Source organism: Symphalangus syndactylus, chromosome 9 (assembly GCF_028878055.3).
Source record: "Symphalangus syndactylus isolate Jambi chromosome 9, NHGRI_mSymSyn1-v2.1_pri, whole genome shotgun sequence".
In the NCBI taxonomy this organism is placed as follows: domain Eukaryota; kingdom Metazoa; phylum Chordata; class Mammalia; order Primates; family Hylobatidae; genus Symphalangus; species Symphalangus syndactylus.
Window position 1 is genome coordinate 9785317 of NC_072431.2, and position 27363 is coordinate 9812679.

The window sequence follows — 27363 nt, forward strand, 5'->3', positions numbered from 1 at the left end:
AACAACTCAAGTTATCTTTAATTTTTCAGGTACAAAGTATCTCATGGACTTAGGGTCCTAGGAAAGGGACATGATGGAATTATTTACTTTTGGAGTGCTCCATATGAGAGCTCTATTGTAGAAAGTGTAGCATAATGGTTAACAGCATGAGCCCCAGAGCTACATGCCCAGTTGTACCGTCTGTGTGATTTTTTTCAAGCATACTTAACTTCCCCATGACTCAGTTTCTTCATCTGTAAAATGGATAAATAGTTGTTTCATAACAAGTTGTCTGGATTAAATAAGTCAATTCAAACAAAATGCTTTCAGCAGCGTCTTGAATAAACACAGAACACATAGTAGCCATTGTTGTAGTTAACCTATCCCTCATGCCTAAGATTACTCCCTGGAAGTAAATTAAGTGATTTTGAGGGGACAGGATCTCTTGTGCCATACTTTCATTCTTTCACCCTATAAATTACCCTTACTCTCAATACAATCAATGATTTCAAAGGAGATCATAAATAACGGCACACAGAAAAACTTATTGTATCGGGAACTGCATAAACAGACATTTTTTAAAGAAAAAAACTTTAAACTCACAAGGCTTTATTCTTTCCTGGAAGGATACAGAGACAGAATGGTGGCTCCACAAAAGCATCAGTGACCCTGGCTCATTCTATCTTCTCCATCATCCACAGTAAGTGGCTTTCATTCTCAAAGCCATCGCATGAACCAGGAAGACTGCTGAGCTCTAGCTATCACATTCCAGATAGCAGAAAAGGCAAATTAGTCCTCTCTTAATCAAACCTGCTCCCATTACAAACCTTCCTAGAAGTCCCACATGATACTTTCATTGAACTTAGTTGGTCACATCTCCCTGCAAATAAAATTGAAAAATGTAATTTTTTTAGCTGGGTGTGTTGCTGCTCTGAAAACTACTGGAGTTCTATTTCCTTGCTGCAATAATTAACAGTGTGAAATCTAGTCTCTATAATCAGAAAGACAAGCGGACAGCAAAAAATAGCTCTCAAAAATATATTAATGGGCCAGGCGTGGTGGCTCAAGCTTGTAATCCCAGCACTTTGGGAGGCTGATGTGGGCAGATCACCTGAGGTCAGGAGTTCAACACCAGCCCGGCCAACATGGCAAACCCCATCTCTACTAAAAATACAAAAATTAGCTGGGTGTGGTAGCGCAAGCCCGTAAGTCTGGCTACTCTGGAGGCTGAGGTAGAAGAATCGCTTGAACCCTGGAGGCAGAGGTTGCGGTGAGCTGAGATCACACCACTGCACTCCTGCCTGAGTGACAAAATGAGACTCTGTCTCAAAAAAAAAAAAAAAAAAGAAAGAAAAGAGAAGAAATATATATATATATGTATATATGATAACTCTATCTAGATAATTAAGAGTTGACTACAGTAATGCTACCTAGCATTCAATTTGCTTATTTGGTGTTTGGATATATAACAAAGGTGAAAAGGTAGAGTAAAATACAGAGTTAAAAACAAGAAAATTTTTATCTTAATTTCATGTACATTTTAGGCAAAGAAGATTTTCTGGCCTGAAAAAGTCAAAACTGTCTAATTGACAGTCCATGAACAAAATGAACCTAAAAAAAACAGATTCACCCTTTAGAAAATCATGGAATTACAGTTGAAAAGGGACTCAAGGTTACTTGATTCACACAACCTTTTTGGTATTTTACACCCATGATACTACTTTCTCTAAGTGATCACCTGGTCTGTATTTAAACCTATGTGAGAACGTAATATTTCTTATGGTAATGTACTCTAACCTTAGAAAATTCTGACCTCCTGGTAACAGTGATTGGTCAAAAGTGTGGGCATATGATACAAGGCTAATCAAAATCCTGCCCTGAGATTTTTCACACTGGGAAACTAAGAGAGAAAAATCTTTTTTTTTCGCTATGGACAGTCATAGAGTGTACGTGTAGAAATGGCTAGCAGCCATGTTCCTCACAATATGGAGAAATCTTGTATATAATAAGGGAGAATGAAACTGAAACAAGATACGGAAAAAGAGAGAAAGACATGGAAGGCAGAGTAAAAGAAGAAAATGACAGTGTTCAGGTCTGATACAATAGTCTCTGAATTCCCTAAAATGTCTCTGGTTCTTTTTTTTTTTTTTGAGACAGTCTCGCTCTGTCGCCCAGGCTGGAGGGCAGTGGCACGACCTCGGCTTACTGCAAGCTCTGCCTCCTGGGATTCACACCATTCTCCTACCTCAGCCTCCAGAGTAGCTGGGCCTACAGGCGCCTGCCACCACGTCCGGCTAATTTTTTTGTATTTTTAGTAGAAACGAGGTTTCACCATGTTAGCCAGGATGGTCTCGATCTCCTGACCTCATGATCCACCCGCCTCGGCCTCCCAAAGTGCTAGGATTACACGTATGAGCCACAATGCCCGGCGTGTCTCTGGTTCTTTAAGCAATTTATTTTATGCTGTGACCTACCTCAGTCCTTTCAACAAATCTCCTTTTCTACATAAACTAATCTGAGTTAGATTCACCACCAAGGGCAGTTCTTGGCTGTAAACTTTCAGAGTTTTAAAATGTATCAGAAATAAATTTGGATAAGTGGAATTACAGTATAACTACTGTTCTTTAATGTATTTTGCTTCTTTAAAATAATCATAGGTCTCTTCCTGTGGCAATGCTTCTGCATCTCTCTGATCAGCTTTAATGCCTACCAAAGCACTCATTTGAATAAGGTACCATTTTTTATTTCACCAATGACTTACTGATAAACACTTAAGGTTTCATTTCATTAGTATAAACAATACCACATTTATACTTGTACATATATTATTGTATATTTGTGCAATTATTTAGAATAAATCTGTACAAGTAGAATTGTTTAATCAAGTAAGATACACGTTTAAATTTTGATAGTTATTATCAAGTTTCCCTCTAGAAAAGTTGCAAACATTTGTATTCATAGAAACTGCATGGAATAGGGTCTGCCACTTTATAACCTCACCAGTACCAGGCATTCTCACAGTTTAATCTTTGCCAATATGGTAGTCAAATATGCCGTCTCACTAGTGTTTTTATTTTCACTTCTTTAATCATTAGAAAGACTGAACATTCTTTTACTTTGATTGACCATTTATATTTATTTCTTTTCTCCTCTTCTTTCTCCTACATTTCTTCCTCCTCCTTTTTAGAGAATGACATCCTACAACAAACATAATGCTTTAGGGTTCGTAGATCAGACCCAGAACAGAGCAGAGATATCAATCACCTCATTTATTCTGAATACTTTTGGTAATGGTGCAAAATATTATATAAGTTTTTTGAATGGCATAAAACTTGAGGCCACATGCAGTGGCTCATGCCTGTAATCCCAGCACTTTGGGAGGCCGAGGTGGGCAGATCACTTGAGGTCAGGAGTTTGAGACCAGCTTGGACAACATGGCAAAACCCCATGTCTACTAAAAGTACAAAAATTAGCCAGGCGTGGTGGTGTGTGCTTGTAGTTCCAGCTACTCCAGAGGCTGAGGCAGGAGAATCACTTGAACTGGGAGGCGAAGATTGCAGTGACCAGAGATAGCATCACTGCACTCCAGCCTGGGCAACACAGCGAGACTCTGTCTCAAAAAAACAAACAAACAACAACAACAAAAAAAAAAACACTTGAGACTTTTTCAATAAGTGACAAAACTCAACCCAAACAGGCTCAAGCATGAAGGGAACATTAATTTACATAACTAAGAAGTCAAGGGCTATTACTAGGTTCAGATGCAGATTGACCCAGGACTTGGTTTTGCTCTCTTCCTATCTTTGGCTCTGCTTATTCTGTGTTGATTGTTTTCTCACTTTTCACATGTGGTGGTAAGATGACTATAGAAACTTCTCGTATTCTCTCTAGTTCAAGTCCATGAGAAAAAAATAATCCTGCTTTTCTGGTAACAAATAATATTCACTGTGAATGGAAAGGCCCAGATTATTTGCCCATCTTTAACCAAACACTGAGACCAGACATTATGAAACAATCATTGATTAAAACCTGGGCACCTATTCCAACCTTAGGGCCAGAGGTGAAGCACCATCTAGAACATTCTAGGACTGAGGGTAGTAAAAGACTGGATTCCAGAAACATAAAATTGAATAGTGTAGCCAAAAAGAGAGTGAAAGAATGCTAGGGGGGCAATCATCAAATTACTATTATATACACACATTTATTATTGACCAAATGAACTACCAGTCAAAACCCTGATGTCTTTTTCACAAAGGAAATAAGGCCATGACCTCCAATTATCTTTATCGAAAGAAGACTAAATTGTCTACCTTGTTTTCAGGTTACCATTAGTGGAGGTGAAGAACACAGATACATTGATCTAGAGCCCTAAATAAGAATTTAAGAGGCTACGTGTGGTGGCTCACACCTGTAATCCGAACACTTTGGGAGAATGAGGCATGCGGATTGCTTAAGACCAGTCTGAATAATATGGAGAAACCCTGTCTCCACAAAAAATACAAAAATTAGAAAAGCATGGTGGCACGCACCTGTAGTCCCAGCTACTTGGGAGGCTGAGATGGGAGGATCACTTGAGCCCAGAAGGTCAAGGCTGTGGTGAGTCATGCTAATGCCACTGCACTCCAGTCACGGTGACAGAGTGGGAACCTGTCTTAAAAAAAAAAAAAGTTAAGAATTGGGCCAGGTGCGGTGGCTCACACCTGTAATCCCAGCACTTTGCGAGGCTAAGCGGGTGGATCATTTGAGGTCAGGAATTTGAGACCAGCCTGACCAACATGGTGAAACCCTGTCTCTACTAAAAACACAAAAAAGTTAGTCAGGCATGCTGGTGCATGCCTGTAGTCCCAGCAATTTAAAAGGCTGAGGCAGGAGAATTGCTTGAACCCGTGGGGCGGAGGTTGCAGTGAGCCAAGATTGTGCCACAGCACTCCAGCCTGGGCAACAGAGCGAGACTCCATCCACCCACCACCCTACCCAAAAAAAAAAGAATTAAAGTGACCTAAATAAATGTGGGCATATATGATGTCTACCGATTACACACAATACTGTTAACATGTCAGTTCTCCTCACATTGGTCTATAGATTGAATGAGATCAAGATAACAAATACATCCATCACCCCCAAAAGTTTTCTCATGCCCATTTTTAATCGTTCTTTTTGTCTTCCTCCTCTTCTCTTTTCTTCTCTCCCCTTCTGTATTAGTCAGCTTGGCTGCCAAAACAAAACACCATAGACTGGGTGGCTTAAACGATAGAAATCTATTTTCTCACAATTCTAGAGGCTAAATGTCCCAGATAGAGGTGCTGGCCAATTCAGTTCCTGGTAAAGGCTCTCTGCCTGGCTTGCTGAGGTCCACATTCTTGCCATATCCCCCGATGGCCTTTTCTCTGTGGTACGCAGACAGAGAGAACAGTCAGTGATAGAGCCTAAGTGTGGCAATTATGATATCTGTGCAAGAAAGGGGGTGGGGGCGGGGGCGGCAATAGCAGGATGGTTAGCCAATAGCAGGGATATGGATCATATAAACAAATATATTAAAGATGATGGAATCCATTTTTGTCACTGATAGGAAGAAGGGTTACAAATATGAAGAGGAAGAAAACTAGAATGAACCCTGTGGTACTAAATAAGAATGAAGGCTTTGAGGTAAACTTACGGATTTCAAGTAGATACAAAAATAAATATAGATATGAATGCATATACATTGTGTATAAGTGTGTGTATGTGCCAGAAAGAGCCTGGGGGCAGTGACCCCACTTTGATGAACAACGGGATATTACACTGTTTCAAACTATCTCCCTGCAAAATACTTATTTATTACAAAGAGGAAAAGAATAACATTACATTGTTGAATTCTAGTGGCTACCACCTTAATCAAGTGACGAAAGTAAGCATCAGTAAGGGAATATAGAAATATCATGTGACAACTGATAGGATACAATGAGAAAACACAGAATTACTTCTGTGATATTCATGCCAAGGTTGCACAGCTTGAATCTAATCATGAGGAAACAAATCCGAACTGAGGGATAAGTACTTAATAACTGGCCTGTAAATCTTCAAGGATGACAAGGGTGCTCACCTTGGCAGCACAAATGGTAGCATATATACTAAAACTGGAAAAATACAGAGAAGATCAGCATGGCCCCTGAACAAGGACGACACACAAATTTGTGAAGTGTTTCATACTTTTTTTAAAAAGTGTCCAGGCCATGAAGTCAAGAAAAATCTAAAAAAGAGATATGACAGCTACATACGCCATATGATTTTGAACCAGATTTTTTGCTATAAATGGCATTATTGAGATAATTGGCAAAATTTGATTCGGATCTGGAGACTGGAGGCAGTTAATGCATCAGTGTAAATTTCCTGATTTTCATGGTTATTTTGCAGTAAAAGGAGAATGTCCTAATTTGTAGGAAATATACAGTAAAATATTTAAGGAATGACCCATTCAAATAAGTTTTTTTTTTTTAAGGGTCTTGTACTGTACTTGCAACTTTTCTATAAGCTTGAAATTATTTTAAAATTTAAAAAGGGGTCTGGCATGGTGGCTCACACCTATAATCCCAGCACTCTGGGAAGCCATGGCAGGTGGATCACCTGAGGTCAGGAGTTTGAGACCAGCCTGGCCAACATGGTGAAACCCTGTCTCTAGTGAAAATACAAAAATTAGCTGGGCGTGGTGGCACGCACCTCTAATCCTAGCTACTTGGGAGGCTGAGGCAGGAGAATCGCTTAAACCCGGGAGGCAGAGGCTGCAGTGAACTGAGATCCTACCACTGCACTCCAGCCTGGGCAACAGAGCAAGACTCCATCTCAAAATAAATAAGTAAATAAATAAATAAATATTAATTAGTAACTTAATTTTAAAAATTAAAAAGGAGTGGGAGGTCCAGGTGAGCCCAGAAGAGCAAATTTGAAACAAAACAAGCAAAACAAGCTAGATTGCTTTACTATAACAAAATAACAGGAACTTTCATTTTTCTACTTTCCACTTTTTGCATTTCTTTGTGATAAATCACTCCATATTCTGCCAGGGATATCCATGTGCCTTGAGAACATTTAAGTGTATTATAGCAGTTATGCAAATGAAAGGAAAAGTTCATATTCACCTTCTGGGAGTCAAAATAGGATCTTTAAGCAAGTCTTGAAAGCTAGGCTTAGTATTTTCTAAATTGATTTACTTGCAAGAACATGTCAGGAAAAACTCTAGAGGACTTAGACCATAGGGCAGAGAGAGCATGCAGGATGCACTCCTTTTGACTAAAATGGCTAGGCCCTGAGGCTTGCTATATAAGGCACAAAATAGCAGTTCTCAAAGTGTGGCCTAGAGACCCCCTGAGGATCCTCAAGACCTTTTCAGGAGATCTGTGAGGTCAAAACTATTTTCATAGTGTACTAAAACATTTTGTGCTTTTTTCATGCTCACGCTGTCATGAGTAGACAGTGGAGTTTTCCAGGGCTACGTTATATATGAAATTCCAACTAACTGAATACAGAAGCAAATATGAGTTACTATTTAAGCTATCTTCTACTTAGCCAGATATTAAAGGGAATTGCAAAAATATAAAATAATGCCACTTTTTTCATCAATGGTGTTATATTTTGAAAAATATAGTTATATTTCATAAAATATGGTATGTATTATAATATTATTAAAATCTCTGCTTTAATTTCTTATGTGGCAAATATTGCTAACAATAACCCAAACAAATCAAATTTATTTAGGGTCCTCGAAAATTTTTACGAGTATAAAGGAGTCATGAAACCAGGTGGGTTGAGAATTGCTAACATAGAAGCAGAAAGTCTATCCCTTCCAGGTTAAAGTGTTATAAAAGAAAAAAAAGAAGAAAAAGCTAGAGCCAAGAAGTCAGTTACTTGGATTCTCATCTCTCTCTCTCCCTATGCCCCTGTACTTCTGTTCAAACCTTGAGTAAGTTTAGAAACATTCAGATAGGTATGGGAAACTAAAGAATATTGAGACTAACATATATTAGAAGAGGCTGAAAACAAGAATTCTCACTTTTTTTTTGTGCCATGGACCACCTTTGGAAGTCTGATAAAAACATATGGATCCATTCTTAGAATGTTTTTATATTCATAAAAGAAAATACACGGAATTCCAAAAAAAAATATGTTGAGATATATTTCTATTCATATGCCCCCAAAAAAGTCCTGCACATGACCACTTCCAAAATGGCACCAAAAAAATGATGCAATAGCAACTGCAGGCGGCTGTGGATAAATAAGCCTGGAACAACACCCCTGGAACACAACTCTTCCCTATGGCCAGTCCCTTTCAAAATGCACAGGATCCACCCATGCCCCATGGAATGGATAGAGAAGTGTACGAGACTTGGGATTTAAAAAAAAAAAAGACGAAGAAGCCATGATGTGGGGATACTTTGACACCTCCAAATAGCTTGGACCATGTACTCTAACAGCCGACTTCAGCATGTCACCACCTGCAGACTTCAGCATATCAGACTTTAGCATATCAGCACCCCCGGTGGGGGATGCTGATAATGGGAGAGACGATGCATGTGTGGGGACAGGGGGCATATGGGTAATCTCTGTACTTTCCTCTCAGTTTTGCTGTGAAACTAAAACTGCTTTTAAAAAAAATTTTTTTTTAATGTTCGGCATTGCTCCTGTTGCTCATCCCTGAGTCTATCTAGACATTTGGAATCACAAGACTAGAATAGGTGAATAGGTCTCACTATATAGGTTCTCAAAGCAATCCACAAGTCCAGAGGCTTGTCTTCATTGACCACTCCCATATAATAGCTCAAGTGGAAGAGAATGAGATCTTTATGGGCATGTGCAATCATCACCTTGGATAAGATGCTCCATATTCCAGATAAGAACCAACATTCATGGGCATAACTTCCTGGTCCCCACAAAAGACATTGAGTTATTTAGGAAAGCCCAAAGTTTTGGCTTCATACCAGGAATTTGTAGTTCTTCACAACTAGTAAAGGTAAATTTATCAATCAGGGTTATTTTTACTATAAACAACATTGCTAGTTACACAGTTGACATTCTGCCATTTACAGGTTTCTAGAGAAATATAATTAGAAAGTTAATCCAAGGTAAATTTTGTCCAAACACAAAGAGAAAGGGTTTTGCTAACCTTTACACATTCTTTCTATGTACCTTTTCCCAACATTGCATTAAACACCCTTGCAGCCACTAAAAAAGGTGGAAACTCACATCAAGACCAAAAACTAAGACTAATAGATATTTCAATGCTGGATCTGGGATAAACAATACTTAGTATAAGACAGATGGAATTTTTCTGTGAAAAGCACTTACACTCTGCTTCATGAAACACAGATTGCCTGACAAGGAGTTAGAAAATAATGCATACTTCACTATCTGTTTCTGAAGTCAGGGATATGGTATCTCTATCAACTAGAAATTTAGAATGCTATTCTTCTTTTTAAAAAGGGCCAGTCCATGAGTTGACTGTGTCTCTCCTCCATAATGTTGGGAAACAATTCTCCAATGGTCTTTTGTGTTTCTGTATGTCTCATGAAGAGGCACTGACAGCTTTTGTTCCAGACTATCTTTTCAAGGATGTTTGTATGGAAAACAATCTTAGAAGATAAAAAGTTGAGTCTCCCTCTAAAGCAGAGCGTATATTTGTTTCCTGACCATGACAGTAAATGTGTCTCTAATGAAATATTTTTGTGAAAACTGACCTAATAGAAAAGAGACATCATAGACCTCACTTTTAGGAGCAAGGAAGCTAATAAATAAGCTGATTTGTTTTGCAAATCCCAGAAGTTTCAAGAATTGGAGGCTCCAGATACATCTGAAGGCAAAGAGTAGAGGTGAGCTTAAAACAGAAGAAATGGTTGAAAGTCTGTATTTAAAAAAAAAAAAAAATCATTTCTCAGTCCTCTTTCCTTAGCCCAAAATTTGGGGACACCTTTTGCAGCTGATTAAATATGAGGTGATTAATTGAAAGTCTTTATACTAAAAGGTGACACCCCTAACCCTCTTCCCCAGTTTGTCTCACAGAATACCAGTTAACAGCTTTATACCCTGTTTGCCTCTCCTGGTCCTTTCTCTGCCATTCTCTCCCTGGCTCTGAGAAACTGACTTCTGTGGACTGTATCAACTAGGCTCCCTTAGCCTCTGGCTTGCATTTGGACTCAGCCAATGAGAGCCACCAGCATAAGACTGCAGGGTAAAAGGAGAGATGGGTTGAGCCTTTATTCTCTTTCTCCCCTTCCCCTGCAATTTTTGGCAGTGACTGCAGTTCTCTACTTTCAGATACAGCAACTGTTGGACGCCCTCTCACACAAAACTACAGATCACTCCAGGTTCCAGGATACTGTTGGGCCTAGGAGAGGTAATGGCTTTCAGCTGTTTTTAGTCCTGGAGTGTTTACCACCTCTCGATTGTTCCTGTTTGTGAAGGTTTAGTAATGTTTCCCTCGTTAAACTCTCTTCAAGGAATCCTTTCATTGCTCTTTGCAATTTCCCCTTTGAGTGATCCATCTGTTTCTTTTTTTCTTTTCTTTTCTTTTTTTTTTTTTTTTTTTGAGATGGAGATTTACTCTTGTTGTCCAGGCTGGAGTGCAATGGCATGATCTCGGCTCACCGCATCCTACGACTCCCAGGTTCAAGCAATTCTCCTGCCTCAGTCTCCCAAGTAGCTGGGATTACAGGTATGTGCTACCACACCCAGCTAATTTTGTATTTTTAGTAGAGACAGAGTTTCACCGTTTTGCCGAGGCTGACCTTGATCTCCTGACCTCAGGTGATCTGCCCGCCTCAGTCTCCCAAAGTGCTGCGATTACAGGCGTGAGCCACTGTGCCCGGCCAGATCCATCTGTTTCTTATAGGCCCACAAAGTCACATACCCTCTGGCAATTTTGCAGGATGCTTCTCCTGGACCACCTGAACAAGCCCAAGAGAAAGGCCTACAGAGGTTTATTTCTAATCAAAAGGGAAAAGTATGAACAAATGCCCATAGGCATGAAGCAGTTAATTGTGTTCCAGGAACTAAGTGCTCCTGGGTGTTACATGTGAGGTGGGGAGTAGGCCCAGAAAGAGACAAATGCCAACTCGAAGAGTGTCTTGTAACTCCTATCACGGATCTTGGAGTTTACATCATAAGCTCTGCAGAGGCACTGAAGAATTTCAAGTTTGAGTTTCAATCAGTGCTGGAATAAAAATGAAGGAAAATGTAGGCAAGGCTAGAAGATGGAAGACATAAAGACATGACAGAGACAAACAACTGCAATGGTTTCAATGAGAAATATTGAAGGCCATGATTCAGACTGTGGTGAAGTAATGGAGGAAATGGACGAAAAATTAGCAGCTATTGGGAGGCAGAATAAGTGAATGAGGGAATGGGGGGAAACAGTCCCAATTGGCTCTTGGGCCTCTTACTTAGCAATGGATAAACAGCCTTTCACTGAGATAAGGTGTAGAAGATGACAGAAATTAAGAATGAGATTCACTGGGGGAAGGAAAGGGGTGAGGCGGGAACAATGATAAAGAGTTCTATTCTGAAAATGTTGAGCTGGAAATAGCTGTGGGAAATGTGGGTGAAACTGTCCCTGAGGTGCAAGGAAAGAGCTTCCCTTCAACCCACTGGTCAGTGTAGAGGGCACTGAACTCTGAGTTTTCCCCTCCCTCAATGAGGGAAACCAAATACAAATCCACAGCAAAAGAAAAACGTAAACAAACAAACAAACAAAAACAGAGCAAATCTGCCTTCAATCTTAGCATGGTAGTAGGCAACAGCCAAAACCGGAACAAAAGGCTCCCTGTGTAGATACCCATTTGACCACAAGATGGCATCAGAGCTAAGCTGCAGGAGAGCCCTAGTCAGAACCTACCTCAGTGCAGCAAAGCCATCGCTTAACTGCTTGTTTTTGTTAGCAAAGGGCTATTCACTGGCAAAAAAAAAAAAAAATGACTGAAAAGAGACATTTAGAATATTCTAAAACAAATTATACAGACTATACAGTATGCTCTAGGAGCTGGGTATATGGCAGGTGATGAGCCGACTAGAGAATCAAGCAGGTGCCTGTTTAAATTGGACATCAAGGGCTGTGGGATAGCAGGTGTCACATAAGCAGACAACTTCAATATAAACCACAAGGTTGGCCGGTGTTGTGGCTCACACCTGTAACCCCAGCACTTTGGGAGGCCGAGGCGGGCGGATCACTTGAGGTGAGGAGTTCAAGACCAGCCTGGCCAACATGATGAAACCCCGTCTCTACTAAAAATACAAAAAAAAAAAAAAATTAGCCAGGTGTGGTGGAGGGCACCTGTAATCCCAGCTACTCAGGAGGCTCAGGCAGGAGAATCACTTGAACCCGGGAGGCAGAGGTTCCAATGAGCCGAGATCATGCCACTGCACTCCAGCCTAGGCAAGAGTGAGACTCTGTCTGAAAAATAAAAAAAATAAAACCACAAAGTATGAAAGGTGATCCAGAAGTTAGGTCAATTGGCATAACAATCAGAAACAAGAACAAAAACACTAGCAGGTTTATGTATCACCAGGCATGACCTCAGGCCTCACCCCAGGTGGTTGTTGAAGAGGCCCAGATATTATCCTCAGGTCAAGTATTAGATTAAACATGGGCATTCTGCCCTCTTGGCCTATAATAAATACTCCCGCAAACACTGCAGTTGAGTCACTCACTGTGAAGCTAGATGAGTGAGCAAGAAAAAAACCATGTCAGTGTTAGCATCTCATTCCTTCTCCCCCAAAATTATATGTCCTAGGAGTCATCTCAGCATGGAGAGGAGATGGAAGCAGCAGGAGCAGAGAGAGACTTATGGCATTTCCCCCAAGATCGGAAAGGGGATATAATATTGAGATTTCTTTGAGAGGCAGGAATCTGCAGGGGCAGAGTAGGCCAATACATTTTCAAAGTAGCCACTACTTAGAGAGAGAGAGAGATATTTGACATACCACACTCAAAAGCAGGAACTGGGAAAATCAAGCCATCTCCTATGTATTTCCTAATAATTTGATACTCTTTAATAAAAGAATTCCATTTCTTTGAATTCAGGCTAGCTTCAGTATGCCTTTTGTACCTATTAGTATAAACTTAAATGGGAAAACACAATGAACTTTATAAAGTCACATGATACAAATCATAGATGCCCCCACCTCCCCAGCCCACTTCACTTTTAGTTGTAACCAAAATACTAGTTATAATAGGCATTACAGACATAGTTACTATTAATACCACCAGGCCTCCCATATCACCCCAACCTCAGCCTACATGCAATTGAACTATCAATAACTATTTCATCAACTTTCAAGCTGTCTAGGAATGGGCCATATCTCTGAATCATTTATACTCTAATACGTCACATGGCTATCTCCAAAGCTTCCAGTTCTATTTGATTAATTATTACTGTCTTCAAGCTCCTCAAGACCTCTTGTGTCTTGATCCTTCTATAATAATATTCCTAATAGCCTTCTCTTGCCTTTATTTTTATTACCATTCATCCAAAAATTTTTTTAAAAGTCTATCATTTGAACCACTCACCTAACTGTATCTTTATAACTCCTCTGTATTCTTTTCATTCTGCTATATCCATTCCAAAATAACTCTAGGCCTGGATTAATATTTTCCCTTACAAAATTTATTAGAAATAAAAATAGTCAATCCTGTAAACTGGTACAACTACAAATCCCAACTCCAACTTTAGCTCGATTCTCAATATACTATAGCAATACTTCTGTTTCTCTGAAGACAGTTCTCTCCCGTTTTCTAATAATAGCTGTTCCAAAATTTAACTACTCTTTTCACCAAGCAATCATTGTGAGGATTAAATACTTCAATATCTGCTAACTTAATTTTAGCCAATGATCTCTCTTCCTTACATCAGTGACAAAAATATAGGCCATGGAGAAGAGTTTAACATGAAGACGATTCCCTACCTAAAAAACTCATGTGTAGGCTGGGCGCAGTGGCTCAAGCCTGTAGTCCCAGCACTTTGGGAGGACGAGGAGGGCAAATCATGAGGTCAGGAGTTTGAGACCAGCCTGGCCAAAATGATGAAACCCTGTTTCTACTAAAAATACAAAAAATTAGCCAGGCACAGTGGCAGGTGCCTGTAATCCCAGCTACTCAGGAGACTGAGGCAGGAGAATCGCTTGAACCTGGGAGGTAGAGGTTGCAGTGAGCCAAGATTGTGCCACTGCACTCCAGCCCTGGTGACAGAGTGAGACTCTATCTCAGGCAAATAAACAAACAAACAAAACTCTTGTGCATCTCTACCAACAGTTCCTTCCAGCTAGTCATTCTAAAAGAAATGTTCCTCCATTTGTAAAGGCTGGCCAGGCGCAGTGACTCATGCCTGTAATCCCAGCACTTTGGAAGGCTGAGGCAGACGGATCACTAGGTCAGACGTTCAAGACCAGCCTGACCAACATGGTGAAACCCCGTCTCTACTAAAAATACGAAAAATTAGCCTAGTGTGATGGCAGGCACCTGTAATCCCAGCTACGCAGGAGGCTAAGGCAGATGAATCACTTAAACCCAGGAGGCGGAAGTTGCAGTGAGCTGAGACCATGCGACTGCACTCCAGCCTGGGCAACAGAGCGAGACTCTGTCTCAAAAAAAAAAAAAAAAGCTAACAATTCATTAATCTTTGCTCAAAGAAAAAAAAATAATCTCAGCTAAGTCAAAGTCAAGTCTTTCCAACTCTGGAGACAAATATTTCCTTAGTCCCAGCTGGTCTAACCTCTTTCTCTCTCCTTCCTTTTACATATTTCTTGGGGAACAAATATCGTTGTGTTTGTCTCTAGGCACTCACCTCTTGATTATACTCTGATACCATAACCAAGCTTCTGCCCTACAAACCTGTTGTCCCCAAGGCCCCATGATTGCTAAATCCAAAGAGTATACTTTAACCTTTATTACATTTGCCTTTTGGGCAGCATTTGACATTAGAGAAAAAATAATGTTTCCAAATTGCAAATCTGTAATAATAATAACAACAACTACCATATACTAAGTACCTGACATGTGCTAAGTGTTTTATACATGTTGCCTTATTTAAGCCTCACAATGATTCCATCTCATTTAATGAGAAAATGGAGGTAAACTAACTTGCCAATAGATACACAGAGAGTAAGAGAAAGAACTCAGATTTGGAATCCCTTAATGACTCCGTCTCAAATGACTCTAAAATCCATTCCCTTAATGACTATGCTATTTTCAGACCTATGTAGCATGCTGCCTACTGGCCAGTCCCTCTTGGATTACAAAGTAAATTCAAAATGACCAAGCCTAAAACTAAACATATCTTCTTAACCCCAGACAAACCCTTCTTCCAGTATTACCTACTTCTCTAAATGGTACCATTATCCACCAAAATGCCCAAATCAGAAACAACAAAGTTTTCTTTAAAAATTTCCCTCTTCCAAGTCCTACATCAAATTGATCATTTAATTCTGTCAACTCATTCCCTTAACTTCTCTCCAATCTGCCCATCCCCACTTTCAGAGTTTGGGTTAGGCCCTCATCATGTCTCACCATGACAACTACAAAAATTTCTGAGACAGAATTCTCATCTAGAATGCCATCCACTTCTAATCAATTCTCCACACACTGTCAAAGTGATCATTCTAAAACTCAAATGTTGGTGAGAATGTGAACAACCTGGATCACTCACATACTGCGGCTGGTGGGAATGCAAAATGGTACAGCCACTCTGGAAGATAATCTAACAATTTTTTTAAAACACTAAATACTTCTCACGTTACCCAGAAATTGCCATCCTGGGCATTTATCCCAGAGAAATGAAACTTAAGTCCACATAAAATCTTACATATGATTTTTCATAACAGTTATATTTGTAATAGCAAAAAAAATAGGAAATAATCAAAATGCCCATCAATAGATGAATGGTTAAACAAATTGTGGGTACATCTGTAAATAAAAGGAAACTATCAAAAGTATTGATACACACAACTTGGATGCAAGGGCATTATACTAAGTGGGGGAAAAAAGCGCCAATCTCAAAAGGTTACAGGTATAATGATTTTGCTTATACAACTTTCTTTGAATGGCAAAATTAGAGATTTAAAAAAAAAAAAACAATTAGGGCTGGGCGCGGTGGTTCATGCCTGCAATTCCAGCACTTTGTAAGGCTAAGGTGGGGGATGACTTGAGGCCAGAAGTCTGAGACCAGCCTGGGCAACATGGCAAAACCCTGTCTCTACTAAAAATACAAAAATTAGCTGGGCATGGTGGTGAACACCTGTAGTACCAGCTACTTGGGTGCCTGAGGCACGAGAATCACTTGAACCCAGGAGGCGGAGGTTGTAGTGAGTCAAGATGGCTCTGGAGAATAGCCAAAGGTCTACAGCAACCAAGAAAATGCTGAACCAAGAAAGTGGGCAGACCACTTGAGGCTGGGAGTTCCAGACCAGCCTGGACAACATGGCAAAACTCTGTCTCTACCAAAATAAAATACAAAAACTAGCCAGGCACTGTGGCATACGTCTATCGTCTCAGCTACTTAGGAAGCTGAGGTGGGGGGCTTAACTTATACTGTGAGGTCAAGGCTGCAGTGATCCATGATTGTGCCAATGCACTCCAGCCTGGGTGACACAGTGAGGCTCCATCTCAAAAAAAAAATAAATAAATAAATAAATAAATAAATAAATAAATAATAAAAATAAAAATAAAAAAGGAGCAACTTACTATCGAAGGCAATCTGCAGATTCCATCAAAATATCAATGACATTCTTCGCAGAAATAGAAAAGAAATCCTAAAATTTGTATAGAACCACAAAAAACAAAGCAATCCTGAGCACAAAGTTGGAGGTTTCACACTACCAGACTGTAAAATATACTACAAAGCTGTAGTAACCAAAACAGCAGGTACTGGCATAAAAATAGACACATAGACCAATGGAACAGAATAGAGAACCCAGAAATTAATTCACATATCTACAATCTACAATCAACTAATCTTTGACACAGATGCCAAGAACACTCATTGGGAGAAAGGACAGTCTCTTCAATAAATGGTCTTGGGAAAGCTGCATCTCCATATGCAGAAGAATAAAACTAGACTTCATCTCTCACCCTATACAAAAATCTACTCAAAATGGATCAATTACATAAATGGAAGACCTGAAAATATAAAACTACTAGAAGAAAACATAGGTGAATGGCTTCAGAACATTGGTCTGGGAAAATATTTTATAAGCCCCCAAAAGTACAGGCAATAAAAGCAAAAATAAATAAATGAGATTATATATAACTAAAAAGCAATCAACAGAATGCAAAGACAAACCATAAAATGAGAGAAAATATTTGCAAATGGCTCATGTGACAAGTGATTAATATCCAGAATATACAAGGAACTCAAACACCTCAATAGCACAAAAATACAATCTGATTTTCAAATGAGTAAATGATCTGAACAGACATTTCTTAAAAGATACATAAAAATGGCAAGCTGGGCATGGTGGCTCACACTTTGTAATCCAGCACTTTGGGAGGCCAAGGCAGGCGGATCACTTGAGGCCAGGAGTTCAAAACCAGCCTGGCCAACATGGTGAAACCCAGTCTCTTCTAGGAAAAAAATACAAAAATTAGCCAAGCATAGTGACACGCACCTGTAGTCCCAGCTACTTGGGAGGCTGAGGCAGGATAATTGTTTGAACCTGGGAGGTGGAGGCTTCAGTGTGCTGAGATTGTGCAACTGCACTCCAGCCTGGGCAACAGAGCAAGAACAAGAGTGAGAGAGAAAGAGAGAGAGAGAGAAAGAGAGAGTCAAGAAACACATGACAAAATGCCTGACATCACTAATCATCAGGGAAATGCAAATAAAAAGCACAATGAGGTTTTATTTCACCCCAGTTAGAATGGCTATCATCAAAAAGACAAAAAATAACAGATTCTGGCACGGATGTGGAGGAAAGGGAACTCTTAAAACACTGTTTGCGGAAATGTAAACTAGTAGAGCCACTATTGAAAATATTATGGAGTTTCCTAAAACAACTACAAACAGAAGTACCATATTATCCAGCAGTCCCACTACTGGGCATTTATCCAAATAAAAGGAAATTAGTATATCTAAGAGACAACTGTACTTGCATGTTTGTTACAGGACTATTCACAATAGCCAAGATTTAGAATCCACCTAGGGGTTCAACAACAAATGAATGGATAAAGAAAATGTGGTATATACAAATGGAACACTATTAAACTATAAAAAAAGAATGAAATCTTGTCATTTGCAACAACATAGATGGAGCTGGAGGACATTATGTTAAGAAAAATAAGCCAGGAACAAACCATTAAACACCACACATTTTCACTTACATGTGGAAGCTAAAAAACTTGATCTCATAGAAGTAAAAAGTAGAATACAGGATACTAGAGGCTGGGAATGATAGGGAGAAGGGAGGGATAAGGAGAGATTTGTTAAAGATTATAAAATTACAACTAGATAAGAATAAGAAGTTCCAGGGCTGGGCGCGGTGGCTCACGCTTGTAATCCCAGCACTTTGGGAGGCCGAGGCGGGCAGATCACGAGGTCAGGTGATCGAGACCACGGTGAAACCCCATCTCTACTAAAAATACAAAAAAATTAGCCGGGCGTGGTGGCGGGTGCCTGTAGTCTCAGCTACTCGGGGAGGCTGAGGCAGGAGAATGGCGTGAACCCGGGAGGTGGAGCTTGCAGTGAGCCGAGATTGCGCCACTGCACTCCAGCCTGGGCGACACAGCGAGACTCCGTCTCAAAAAAAAAAAAAGGAATAAGAAGTTCTAGTGTTCCATATCACTATAGGATGACTATAGTTAATAAGAATATAATTTCAGGCCACACATGGTGGCTCACACTTGTAATCCCAGTACTTTGGGAGGCTGAGGAGGGTGGATTGCTTGAGCCTAGAAATTAGAGACCGGCCTAGGCAACATGATGAAATCCCATCTCTACCAAAAAATACAAAATTTACCTGGGCATGACGGTATGTGCCTGTTGTCCCAGCTAATCCTGAGGCTGAGATGGATGGATCCTTTGAGCCTGGGAGGCAGAGACTGCAGTGAGCCGAGATTGTGCTACCGCACTCTTGCTTGGGCGACAGAGACACTGTATCAAAAAAAAAAGAAAAAAGAAAAAAAAAGAAATGTAATTTCTAACAGCAAAAAAAGACACTGAATGTTTCCAACACTAGAAAAAGATAAATGTTTGAGATCATGGATATGCTAATTAACCAGATCTGATCACTATGCATCATATGTATAAAAACATCACCATGTACCCCATGAACATGTATAATAACTATTTGTCAATTTAAAAATTTAAAAGACGAAATGTTCTTGTACAAAATCTTTGCAGCATTTTTGATTGCCCTTATTGACCCCCCCATAGGAAAACAGCCTGTTGCATGACAAGAGCGATGCCACCTTGAAGTGAAACTGCCAATGACGACCATGATGACTCGTGCAGCAAGGTCTTTAAGAATGCCTGTAACATGGAAAACTTCTCACAAATAAACATCCCTGTAGCATAAATAAAGATGCTTATCTAATCTCCCCAGTGGTCACGTTTCACAAGAAAGTCTGAAGCATGACAAGCTACACAAATCTTTACCCTAAAAGCTTGCTTTACAAAGGATATTTTCTGGAGGGCAGGTAGAGGGATCCACCATCTCATGCCCACCCAAGACATTGCTTCTGTTCATAAGTCCTATTAAATGTTTCTTTCTGAAGAACGGGATTTTTCAGCTTGCTTTCTTCAGCATCTCAGCACCTTTGGCAGCAGTCTTGAAGTCAGCACGCATTTCCAGTGTGGGACCTTGGTCCCTGGTTGTGGAGGGAGCACAGACCTCATGCTTAGAGAATTGTGTTTGTTTTTCTGTTCTAACATATTTGGCAGTGTATTAGTCTGGATTCTCCAGAGAAACACAGCCAACAGGAAAGGGACAGAATGAGAGAGAGAGAGAGAGAGAATAAATAAAAGAGAAAGAGAGAGATTGATTTACCATAAGGAATTGGCTCACTGAAGTATGGAAGGCTGAGAAATCCAAGATCTGCATCAGTAAACTAGTGATCCAGGAGAGTCAATGGTATAGTTCCAGTCCAAGTGTATTAGTCTGTTCTCACAATGCTAATAAAGATATATCCCAAACTGGGTAATTTATAAAGGAAAGGGGTTTAATTGACTCACAGGTCAGCATGGCTGGAGAGGCCTCAGGAAACTTACAATCATGGTGGAATGGGAAGCAAACACATCCTTCTTCACATGGCAGTGGCAAGGAGAAGTGCTGAGCAAAAGTGAGACGAGCCCTTATAAAACCATTGGCTCTCATGAGAACTCACTATCACAAGAACAAGCATGGGGGTAACTGCCCCCATGATTCAATTACCTCCCACCAGGTCCCTCCCATGACATGTGGGGATTCCATACAATTCAAGATGAGATTTTGATGGGGACACAGCCAAACCATATCACCAAGTACGAAGGCCTGAGAAACAGGAGAACTAATACTGTAAGTTCTAGTCCAAGAATGAGTCCAAAGGCAGAAGACTAAAGTCCTAGCTCAAACATATTCTGGCCAAAAGAAAGAATTCTTTCTTACTCAGCCTTTTATTCTATTAAGGCCTTCAACAGATTGGATGAGGCTCATCCATGTTGAGAAGAGCAATCTACTTTACTCAGTCCAATCCAAAAATTAATCTCATCCAGAAACACCCTCACAGGCAAACTAAGAAAAAAATGTTTAACCAAACATCTGGAAATCAGTCAAATTGACACATAAAATTTACCAACAGAGAATACTACTTGAAAGAATGACAGAAGGCACCTGACTTTGTTTTACATAACTTGAAACCTATTCAGCGTGAAAAAAAACCAGCTACACAGAAGACATTCCTCAAAAACATTGTAAGACAAATGGACAACATGCTGCCACCTAGGGCAAAGAATTACAATTGAGGCAAATAATAGATGCAGTGAAAGCCTGCAAGGAAAAGCTGGGTAGAGTTTCTTTGGGAAATTATTCAAAAGTGTCTCCATATACTGAGGAATTTAGAAGCTATGCATATGCCTAGGGCAGGATGCATGTTCAAAAACAATCTAAAAAGACCCTAAGCTTTTACTTCTGGCTTATCTTTGGGCTCAGCACAAGTAGGGAGTAAAGGCTTAGGCAGAGTTATAAATGGCCTCGCTAAGTACTGAAAACATGCTCTAACACACAGCCAATCTTCAAAGGTTGGAAGAGGGTTTTTTGTTGTTGTTATTTCTTTCTTTTCTTTTATTACTTTATTCTATTCTAGTATAGCTCCTGGTGATCAGGAAAATATCTATCAAAGCACCCCTGAACACAAGCTAAAGGAACAGAGACATCAGAGACCACACAGGACAAAGAATACAGACTTTACAAAGATCATATAGAAAAGTCACTAAACAAGCAAACAACTATATTTTACAGGAAGCAACAACAACAACAAATCCTAAGAAGAGAGAAGAATCTGATGTCCAGAGTTAGCATATTTTAATATTCAAATGTCCAGTTTCCAGCAAAAACATTATGAAGCATGCAAAGAAACTAGAAAGTACTAGAAAGTATTTACAGAAGAAATTAATATAAGCTCTCCCTAAGGAAGCACAAACACTGAACATATTAGACAAAAATTTAAAATCAACTATCTTAAATATGTTCAGAGAGGTAAAGGAAACCATAGACAAAGAGTTAAAGGAAACCAGAAGAATGATGTCTTAACAATAGAAAATATCAACAAAGATAGAAATTATGAAAAGAAACCAAGTATAAACTGTGAAGCTGAAAAATACAATAACTGAAATGAAAATTCACTAGAGGGTTGCAATAGCAGATTTGAGCAGGCAGAATAAAGAATGAGTGAACTTACAACTGTTGACCAAAATCAAAATTATCCAGACTGAGGAGTATAAAGAAAAAAGAATGACCAGGCGCGGTGGCTCACATGTGTAATCTCAGCACTGTGGGAGGCTGAGACAGGAGAATCACTTGAGCCCAGGAGTTCAAGACCAGCCGGGGCAACATAGTAAGACTCCGTCTTTACAAAAATTAAAAAAAAAAAAAAATGTTAGCTGGGTATAGTGGTATGTGTCTATAGTTTGAGCTACTCGGGAGGCTGAGGTGGAAAGACCTCTTGAGCCCAGGAGTTCATGAGGCAGTGAGTCATAATTCTGCCTGTCAGCCTGTGTGACAGAACCAGACTCTGTCAAAAAAAAAAAAAAAAGAAAAAAATGAAGAATAATTATTGGAGTCTTTAAAAATCTATGGGAATAATCAAGAGTACCACCATACACATTACAGGAGTCCCAGAGAAGAAAAATAAAACAGTGGAAAAAAATGCTGAAGAAATAACTAAAAGCTGCCCAGATTTGCTAAAAGACAGGAACCTATGCACCCAAGAATCTCAACAAACTCCAAGAAGGATAAATATAAACAGTTCCACACTGAGAAACATTATAATCAAATTGTCAAAAGACAAAGACAAAAAAAAATCTTAAAAGTAGGGATAGGAGAGTTTTGTCAGACACAAGTGATTCTCAATAATAAGAACATCTGATTTCTCATCAGAAACTATGTAGGCAAGAAGGCATTGGGATAACATAGTCAAAGTGCTGAAAGAAAAAGACTATCTACCAAGAATTCTATATTCAGCAAAGTGTCCTTCAAAAACAAGAGAAATTAAGACGTTAGCATGTAAATAAAAGCTTAAGGAGATTGTCACAAGTAGATCTACACTATAAGAAATACTAAAGGGAGTTCTTCAGGCTTAAACGAAGAAAACTAGACAGTAACTAAAAGCTCTAAGAAGAAATCAAGAAGTTAGATAAATATAACTACATCAGTAAATACAAAGGCCAGGATCACTATGTTTTTGGTGTGTAGTTCCCCTTTTTTTGTACAATTTAAAAGACAAGTGCATAAAATAATTACAAATCTATGTTAATGAACACACAATGTATACAGATGCAATCGGTAATAATAGAAACATACACGAGAGGACTCAGCTGTTTAGGGGCAGAGTTTTTGTATGCTATTGAAACTAAGTTGGTATCAATCCAAACTAAAGGTAGTATAGATTTAGGTGGAAACAACCCAAATGTAAATGAACAGATAAATAAAATGTGGTATACACACACACACACACACACACAAAATATGGAATACTGTTTAGCCATAAAAAGGAATATAGTACTGATCTACAATGTACAATGTTTGAGGTATATAAACCTCAGAAAAAAACTGTGAAGGAAGCTATACATAAAAGGTCCATATTGTAATATTGTATGATTCCATTTATATGAAATATCCAAATAGGTAAATTCACAGAAACAGGAAGAAGATTGGTGGTTGCCTAGGACTGTGGGGAGGGGATAAGTGGGAGTGACTGCTTAAGGGGTATGAGATTTCCTTTTAGGATGATAAAAAATGTTTTGTAGGTGGTGGTTGCAGAACATTGTGAATGCATTAAATGTCATTGAATTGTACACTTTCAAATGGTTATTTTAAATGAATTTTACATTTTTTTTAATTAAAAGCCCTGACCATGCTGAAACATGAAAATGTTCATATTGTATTACAATCATACACCACAGGCAGTTTTTTTAAAGAGGAAACAGAAAATAACAGCACGCACTGCAGAGTAATGTTAACTAATGCTTTTAAAGCTTTTTGTTTTATTTAATTGAGTTTTGTGTATTTATTAGGTTACAATGTACAATATTTCTTACTGTGGGTTGCAAAAAATAAAATGGAAAGCCCCTGAAAATAAAATCCTGCTGCTACACTCTTTTAATTATTCTTCTGTGGCAGGCACGGAAACATGCAATTCTGATCTTTTGTAAAAAAAAAAAAAAGTCACGGAGCTGTGAGGAGTGCAGTTAGCTGACAGCCTCTGGCTGCAAAGCCTTTAAGATCTGTTAAAGGCTTTGTGCCAAGGCCATGTTCTTCCCAGGCAGCCTCCAGTCTAGCAGATATCACGGCCTGGCCATGCCTGCCTACTACAGGACTTCTCTGACGGGCAACCCCAAATCTTCCTATTGAATCAGCCAGGACTCTGTCAAATCTCTACTGCATTCTTAGACTGCACCTACCCAATTCCACTTTCATCAATCTTTCCTTTTACAAATGTCAGATCTGTATCAAGATCTGAAGATTTACCAGGTCCAGTTCTTCTTCCTCCCCCTTAGTCTTTCACAGGACCTATTTCCCAATAATCCTAATTCCAATTTGGCATCAGCTTCCTGAGTGATCTGAACTGATATATCCTCATAACACTTATCACAATTTGTAATATGATTATGTGTTTGTATATTGTCTCCATCACATAGCAATTTCCTTGGCAGACTTTTTCACTGAAGGTTCCTCCTCTCACAAAACCTGGATAACTTCCTCATTGACTCCCTCCTGTAGCCTACACAGGGGAGTAGTGCTTTTACTTTGTGCCTTACATAAGGTCACCCAGCTAAGAGACTGAGAGGGGGCTGAAATCCTGTTTCAGGGCTATATCTGCCAAGAGTAGAATTTCTCAACCATGGCACTGCTGACATTTTAAAATAGTTAATCCTCTGTAAACTTGGGGGGACTGACGTCCCCACCATTACACTATGACTTTTAGTAGTATATCTGTCCTCTACCCACAAGATGCCACTGGTACCCTCCCTAATTGTGACATTTATAAATGTCTCCAGACATTGCCAATTGTCCCAAGGGGGGCAAAACTTTTCCTGCTTGAGAACCCTTGGCCTTGATGAAACAGCGTTTTTCTACTTTCTCCAAAAGTGCCATATGGTCAGTTAGTAGTCCTGCTACAACTTTTCACGGTCCTGGGAATATTCCTCCAGGCTAACCATGCCCAGATGCCTTGGTAGCAACTCGCACACAGTGTGAAGCTTTCTGCCTCTTCCGTTCATGTCCGTTTTTTTGGACCCTACATAGGTCCGCATGTGTTCCCATGAGGTATACGCCTAGGATGGGACAGATTATCCCAGGTAGCTGTGAACTGCAAATCCATGTCTAACCATTTTCTCATTATGGTCTCCCCTCCGAGCAGACAAAAACTTAAAGGAGGGCCAACCCTGGGCAGCACTGAAACTGCCTTTGCAAAATTATGACTGAGACAGTGAAAGAAATATAACTTAACTGACTCCATCTTGCTTCTAACCTCCAAGCTGTCCTTGTTCATTCCTGAGTGTGGGTTGAACTAAGCTTGGGAGAAACTTAGTTTGTAGTTTATAGTTTAAACAATGACATTAATAGCCCTTACCCAAAGCAGACCTCCTTCTTGCCTGGAGACTAGATTGCCTTTGTAGAACTAACATTAGCCACAATATTAGAAATTATGGTTTAGGAGTCACACAGCTGGAGGCTACAAGATTCTGCCCCTCCTTAAACTACTCCTAAGATCAGTGCTTGAGATATTTTTCAGACCCAGCACTTAAGGGATCAGCTGGCACCACCCAGATCAATAAACTGGCTCATCTGATTTTGTGACTCCCCAAACCAGAAACTGACTCAGCGCAAGAAGACAGCTTCTACTCCCTATGATTTCATCCCTGACCAATCAGCACTCTAGTTCACTGGGTTCCCCCCACCAAATTATCCTCAAAAACGCTGATCCCCAAAAGCTCAGGGAAGACTGATTTGAGTAATAATAAACACTAGTCTCCCGCACAGCCAGCTCTGCGTCAATTACTCTTTCTCCATTGCAATTCCCTTGTCTTGATGAATCGGCTCTGTCTAGGCAGCACGCAAGGTGAACCCCTTGGGAGGTTACAGCATGTTGCCATTAAGGGACAGATGTACTGTCCCTTGGCCTCTAGGCCTTCTCATCACACTTTCTTATCCACAAACTGTTTAATCCAATTTTGCTTGGAAAATTACTAGTCATCTTATGTAAATTCCTGTGGCCATTCACGTTGGGGTATGCTACATACTACATACTACTTCCTTCTTACATGAGAAGTGCCTAATTAAAAAAAAGTGTGCATTTCTGAGTGCCTGCCGTTAATACTTCAGGGGTCCTATTTTGTCTAAATGTGTGAGCCATGGCCATCTTCATCAGGCACAGTAACCTCCTATATGTCAATTTCAGGTGCTTTAAAATCTGAATGACCATCCCTTCAAACTTCCTCTATCAAAGTATATTTCATACATGCCATTTAACCTGTTTTAAGGCGGGTTTTTCCCACAAAACTAGTGCAAATCCATGTCCAACCATTTTCTCATTACGTTGTACAAGAAAGAAACTTCATTTTATCCAGGTAAGTTTGCTTCCTTCCCCCCTACCTCCAACTGTTTTTCCTTATTTGCATTCATGTGGATGTTTTAAATTTATATTTTGGATTTTGATTATTCAGTTTGTACAAAATTTAGTACATGCAGGATTTAGAAGGGATTGCAAAAGTCACTTTAAAAAAATCAATCCATTACCACCTTTTCAGTAAAGCCTCTTAATGGGGAAATGTGGTATGTGACGAGGAAGTTGACTAATTTTCTTAGATGGAAATATAAAATAAAAAGAAGCTCTCTTGTCACAAATGCGAATGGGGGGAAGAGGACAGACTTCATGCAGGACTGGAGTTAGGCAGGGTTCAGGACTAAGAACACACCTTACTACCCTGGCTTCCCCTTCTCTACTTACAAGACTGAACCAATGTGCCCTACACAAGGTGAAGGATACACCCAGTTACTCCGCGGTGGTTAGAGCGGAGATTCACTGGGTGTAGTCTAAGGCGGGATGCAGTCTGGGGGCCACCGTCACAAGCTGCATACAGCAACCAAGAGTTGTCGAGATTAATGTTTCTAGAATGTGAGGTGATTTAAAAAAAAAAAAAATCAATCACTTCCTGGCCCGGCGCGGTTGCTTGCCTGTAATCCTAGCACTTTGAGAAGCCAAGATGGGAGGATCGCTTGAACCCAGGAGTTCCAGACTAGCCTGGGCAACATGGTGAGACCTCTTCTGTACAAAATAAAACTTAGCCAAGCATGGTCGCGCGCGCCTGTAGTTCCCGCTACTCGGAGGCTGGGGTGGGAAGAGCCCATGGAGTTCCAGACTGCAGTGAGTCGTCATTGCGCCACTGCACTCAGGCCTGGGCGACAGACCGAGACCCTGTCCCCCTGTAGCAAAAAATCATCCTTCCTGCGGGAATAGTTCAGACTAAACATCCCACTTTGTGCGTAATTTTACATTCAATTCATCATCACCTCAAGAACAAAATGTTCTTTCTCCGCCTCAAACATGGAGGGCAGAAAAACACAAGTCCTCTCAAACCCACCGAGCACGCTGTTTTCCTGAGACGGAAAGGAGGGGTAACAGCCGCTACTGCGCACAGCCTGCAGGGGAGGACGGCAGCCAGGAAGGGCCAAACTTAG

General features: G+C 40.0%; 1 long non-coding RNA gene and 1 pseudogene across 1 annotated transcript; one reads left to right on the forward strand and one right to left on the reverse strand.

Moving 5' to 3' along the window:
• Nucleotides 1-605: 605 nt before the first annotated feature.
• LOC129489160 (uncharacterized) lies at nucleotides 606-27363 on the reverse strand. The gene is made up of 4 exons (XR_008659919.2): nucleotides 27267-27363; nucleotides 18946-19079; nucleotides 4509-4630; nucleotides 606-859 (listed from the first exon to the last, which is right to left on the reverse strand). It is a non-coding gene; the product is annotated as an uncharacterized lncRNA (long non-coding RNA).
• Nucleotides 6075-6172, forward strand: LOC129490977 (uncharacterized; annotated as a pseudogene).